The following is a 6,176-nucleotide window of genomic DNA, read 5'->3' on the forward strand; positions in this document are numbered from 1 at the left end:
TCAGTGTTTGAGTTTTTCTTTAAGTTCGGGGTGTGCAGGCATGTGCAGGGCGTGCAGGTTTGTTATATAGGTGAACCTGTGTCATGGGGGTTTTTGTATAGATTAAGAATCATTATACATCCGGGCACGGTGGCTCATGCCTGTAATCCCAGCACTTTGGGAGGCCAAGGAGGGTGGATCATGAGGTCAGGAGATTGAGACCATCCTGGCTAACACGGTGAAACCCCAGCTCTACTAAAAATACAAAAACTTAGCTGGCTGTGGTGGTGGGTGCTTGTGGTCCCAGCTACTTGGGAGACTGAAGCAGGAGAATGACATTAACCCAGGAGGTGGAGGTTGCAGTCAGCGGAGATCATGCCACTGCACTCCAGCCTGGGCAACAGAGCCAGACACTCAAAATAAATAAATAAAAAGAAAAAGAATCATTAGAGAATGAATCAATCGTTAAACATCAGCTGAATACTTAATATAACCCTAGGACTGTGCTAAGCCGTGAGGATTCAAAGGATGAATCAGGCATATTTACTGTCCTCAAATGATAAGGAGACATGTAATCAATTATGATCAATACACCATGGGCTATGCTAGTATCATAAACAGCACGACACAAGCATGGATGCATCAATTCATTATTCCTGGGTTAGGCATGGGGGAGCCAGAGAGATGTCCTTAACTTACTTGATGTAACAGAGTCCATTGCATGGCAAAGAAGAAATTTATTTGTTGGGAATGATGAAAAGATTGACTTGATCAACTCAGACCTCAACAAGTGTCATTCTAACTTAGACTGATTGACATAAGAGCCTTCTGGAAACAGAATCCATACTGATGAGAAACTGAGTGGTGAGGGTGAAACAGAATTATACCATGCATTATAGGGCAGTCACTGGGAGACTGTAAAACCTAGGAAGGCCAGACTGAAGATATAAAGGCTTAGCCATAAATGCCCACCTGAGATCAGAGAAAATTGGGCTCAGCACAAAGGACCTAAGAAAGGGGCTTGGGTAACTGAAAGATTCTTGTTTGATTAGTGATTAGGGTGAGGAAGTGAGGTATAAGATTGTGAGAGTGTCATTTACTAAAGAAGGGCTGGATAGCTTTGGTTTTCGAGAATGCCTTCTCATGTGGGAGAGCAGAGAGATTTATTTCTACCATTTAGAAAATACTCTACTAACTCTGTGCCAATGGAGAGAATCTCAGGTGGAAAGGGTGTGGCTGTGATCTTCCCAAGATGATTCAGAAGAGATGGTTACATAAGGTGGTACTGGTAGAATAGACTAAAATATCATCAGTATTGATGGCTACTCCAAACAATTACCATGTGTTTAGGGATGCCAGAGAAGATAATCAGTTACTTGCACAGAAGGGGCAATAAATAGGTCCACTCATTTAGCCACCTTCAAGATTTTTGTTTGAAAATAAGCCAAATGCTCCAAGATTGGGCTTTGAATATGGTAATCCAGGACAATAAGACTGATGTTGAGGTCTTTTTAGACTGCTGACTCAGGCACTGGATTTTTTTACCATAGAAGAAAAAGTGCTCTGCTTTTTACCAGAGAAGAAAACTCAGCAATGGCTCAAGCATACACATAAATCCAGCCTATCTTTCTGGTGAAAGACAGTCTTTTGAGTGACACATGTAATGTGTTTACAAACAAAATCTAAAGAGAAAAAATTAAATAGTAATATAAATCAAAAGAAATAAGATTGAAAGTATAATAAAGAATAATTTAAAACCCTAAAATCAGGACTAAAAAATAACCACTAAATACTAATTCTATTCAGACACTTTCTAAAAGTTGAAGAGGCATTGTAGTATGTAATTTTTCATACAATAATTAATCCTTTAACAATTCTGATGATTATCTCCAGTTTTGTGTGGAAAAAAAAATGAGGATCAACAATTTACATAACTTTTCTTTCTTCTTTTGCCTTGTACTGAAATGATATTGATCAACTTACCACATCCCATTATCCAACAAGTACAAACTTGGGCATAGCAAACAAGTTGTTTGCAATAGTGATGACTCTTCTTACCTGATTTTGACTCATTCTATTTAAGTGGCATGTTAACTTTTGGTTTGGGCACACTGAACTTAGACTTGTGGTCTTAGCAGAAATCTCTATAAAGCATTGTTTCTCAAGATTAGGGCTATGACATTCTGCATCAGAATCGACTAAGAGGGCTTATTTTATAGTAAAGATTTCTGGGTCCATCCAAGACTTAGAAAAGAATCTTTTGGTCAAAATTCCCTGTGGCAGACCACCAGTTACTACTTGAGACCATCACTACAACAGTTACTACTACTGTTACTACTTAAGACCATTCATTACGACAGTTACTACTGTTACTGCTTGAGACCATCATTACGAGACTGATGGAAGGGACAAATGTAGAAGTGAAAACTTAAGACAAAAGTAACTATTTTAAAGGAAGGGGCCGGGGGAAGAAGAGGGCTCCCTGCTTCTAGTAAGCAAGGGCAGCTGCAGCCCCTGAGCTTCCACAGCCCTTTGTATTTATTCGGTAGAATGAGCAGGGAGGAGGAGGTAATGATTGGTGAGCTGCCCAATTGATCACAGGTTCATATAATTACTAACAGGCTTCAGATGTGCCTAATCCCGAGAAACACTGCACTTGGGGCATAACTGTTGGGTGGCAGACGCAGTTTGTCAGTTTGCCAACATTCTGCATTTATGAGAACAGTCTGCTGTTTACTCCTATAGCCTCCAGTGGTATACTGAGTTGATCACAACCCTCAATCTTTCAGCCTCCAACATTTCCCCCTTTCTTTTGAATTTGAGAAAGGCAATATGCAAAATGTACAGCCTTCAATTGCTGGTTGGTGGTTCGTTCCATCTTGGCATTCAGTTCTTACTGGGGAAACCAGGCCCATGGTTGGGATCCATGGGTCCCTCCAGTCTTCTGTTCCATGGTCGTACACCTCGAGGGCACCCACACGGTTTATTTTCCGTGAAAACACAAGCATACCCTTTTGTCCCTATGTTAGTCAATCTACCGAAACAGAAGCAAAAGGCTTTATGGCTGTAGCCGCTAGGCATGCCACTCCCGAAGCAACTGCTGTACAAGCTGCAACTCAGCCTCTGCCTCTTTGGTTAATTGCCATGGGGTAAAACTTTCCACTGATGAGAAACAGGATATTTCTGATTAACGGAAGGCACAGAGAAAGCAAATCAAGGCTTATCCTTCTTGTACAACAGTATAGCAAAAAAGCAATCCTAAACCCTCCATTTGCACTCTACAGGTGGGTCCACTAGATGCTATGGGTTGTGATACATAAACCTCTCTCCTAGTTGTACTTCCAAATCCCTGACCTCCTCATTTCTCCTTACGTAGAGAAGGATGCAATTTACAGGGAATAAGCAACAGTTGCGCAATATATTCTCCTGGTTCAAAACCCAGAGAGCTTGTGACATTACCACTACCTAAATTTCTCCTTCATAATCCGAATCAACACCACCTAGGCCTGTAAGTTAAGACAGGTTTTGCCCAAAATCCCAAGTATCCTGTTGGCAAAGGTCCCCAAATACCAGTGTGAATCTTGGTGGGTTTGTCTCATTCAACTAACGTAACCCGTTCTCTGACAGAGATCTAATCCTGCGCTTCCAGGTGTTCCTGGGGCGAGGAAATCAATGAGCCTCTGGAAACCCACCCCCGAAATGGAGCTGTGGTCGGGACAGGGAATGCTCTCATTGCTTGAAGTGTCCGAGTCCAGGCCCCCTTCTCGTTTCCCAATAGGAGGGTGCCGTTTTGATGAAATTTTGAGTGGCGTTGATTAGCCCAATGATTTCTTTTATTGCAATGAGAGCAAAGTCCTGGCATTTTTTTCTGTTGAGAGGGGAACTGTGTTGTAGGATCCCTTCTGCCCAGAGGTCCGACAGCATTCTCTTTTGAAACATCCAATTTTTCTACACTTATAACACTTTCCCTCTTTAGGGCTTAACCCTTGGCTTCTTTTAGATCTGTCAGCTACCAAATTAGCCATTGCCTGAGTCAACACCATAGAGCGATGAGGCTCAGCTCCCACATCTTGACAAGCTGTGAGAAAACCTCCCAAGTCCTCTGCACATCTCACAGGTGCCAGTACACGTTTACAATCCATGAAAGCCAAAGCTAAAGTTAGCCTTTCTGTAGCCACAAAAGATAGTACAGCCTCTCCTGTTGACCACTTTCAATAGGAGCTGTAAGTGGGGCAAAAAATTCTCTCAAGCCCTTAAGTAATGACAAAAAGATGGTACGTACCAAACTCAAAACAAACAAAAAATAACCATATTCTTCCCTATGTTATCCTGATTCAAAAAATTCCCATTCTTCGTACCTCTAGGGCACTGACCTTATGCTGCTGCTGGCAGACTTGTAACTGGGTTTCTCATTCATCTGGTTGGTTTCAGTTTTTTCTGTTCCAGCAGACCTTCTCTGTCCCTATCGTTCCCCGTCTGTCCCTGCAAATTACTGCTAGTTTTTGCTAGTCTCTGCTAGTCTTTTGCTAGTCTTTATCTATCCCTATCTGTCCCTGTCTGTCTCTATGCTCCCTGTTAGTTCCTTCAAGTCTCTCTCTTTCCCAACCTATCTCTATTTGTCTCTATTTCTATCTCATCTCTATTTATGTCTATTTATCCCTACTTATCTCTATTTGTTCCTGCAGGCCTCTTCAGGTCTGTTTGTCCCTGTTTGGGTGCCATTTTTGGCAGACCACCACGGTTACTACTTGAGACCATCACTATGACAGTTACTACTCTTATTACTTGAGACTGTCATTACGAGATTGGACAAAGGGATGAACATAGAAATAAAAACTTAACAGAAAAGTAACTATTTTAAAGGAGGAGCCAGGGGAAAGAAGAAGAGAGCTTCCTACTTCTAGTGAGCAAGGGCAGCTGCAGCCCCTGAGCTTCCACAGCCCTTTATATTTATTGGGTAGAATGAGCAGGGAGGAGGAGGTAATGATTGGTCAGCTACTCAATTGATCACAGGTTCATATAATTACTAACAGACTTCAGATGTGCCTAATCACAAGAAACACTGCACTTGGGATGTGACTGCACTCAGCATTTCTTCTGAGCAGCAGATACAGTTTGTCAGTTTGCCAACATTCTGCATTTATGAGACCAGTCTGCTGTTTACTCATATAGCCTCCAGTGGTATACTGAGTTGATCATGACCCTCAATCTTTCAGCCTCCAACACCTCCCCTGTGATTCGTTTTTAACTTTTATTTTGGATTTGAGGGTACATGTAAAGATTGGTTATATAGGTAAACTCAAGTCACGGGGCTTTGTTGTACAAATTATTTCATCACCCATGTATTGAACCTAGTACCCAGTAGATACATTTTCCATCCTCCCACTTCAAGTGGACCCCAGTGTCTGTTGTTCCCTTCTTTGTATTTGTGAGTTCTCATCATTTAGCTCCCACTTATGAGTGAGAATATGTGGTATTTGGCTTTCTGTTCCTGTGTTAGTTTGCTAAGGATAATAGCTTCCAGCTCCATCCATGGTCCCACAAAATACACGCTCTCATTCTGTTTTATGGCTGCATAATATTCCATGATGTATATGTACCACATTTTCTTTATCCAATCTATCTTTGATAGGCATATAGGCTTATTCCATGTCTTTGCTATAGTGAGTAGTTCTGCAATGAACATTCACTTACACATATGTGTTTTTACAATATAATGATTTATATTCCTCTGGTTATATACTAGTAATGAGATTGTTGGGTCAAATGGTAGTTCTGTTTTTAGTTCTTTGAGGAATCACCATACTGCTTTCCACAATGGCTGAACTAATATACACTTCTACCAACAGTGTATCAGTGTTCCCTTTTCTCCACAACCTCTCCAGCATCTGCTATTGTTTGACTTTTTAATAATAGCCATTCTGACTGGTGTGAGATGGTATCTCATTGTGGTTTTGATTTGCATTTCTCTAATGATCACTGCTATTGAGCTTTTTTTATATGCTTGTTTTTCTTTTGAAAAGTAGTTTGCAAATATTTTCTCCCATTCTGTGGGTTGTCTGTTTACTCTGTTGATAGCTTGTTTTGCTATGTGGCTCTTAATTTTAATTAGATCACATTTGTGAATTTTTGCTTTTCCTTGCAATTGCTTTTGAGTGTCTTTGTCATGAAATCTTTGTCCATTCCTATGTCCAGGA

Source organism: Mandrillus leucophaeus, unplaced genomic scaffold, assembly GCF_000951045.1.
Source record: "Mandrillus leucophaeus isolate KB7577 unplaced genomic scaffold, Mleu.le_1.0 Scaffold421, whole genome shotgun sequence".
NCBI lineage: Eukaryota > Metazoa > Chordata > Mammalia > Primates > Cercopithecidae > Mandrillus > Mandrillus leucophaeus.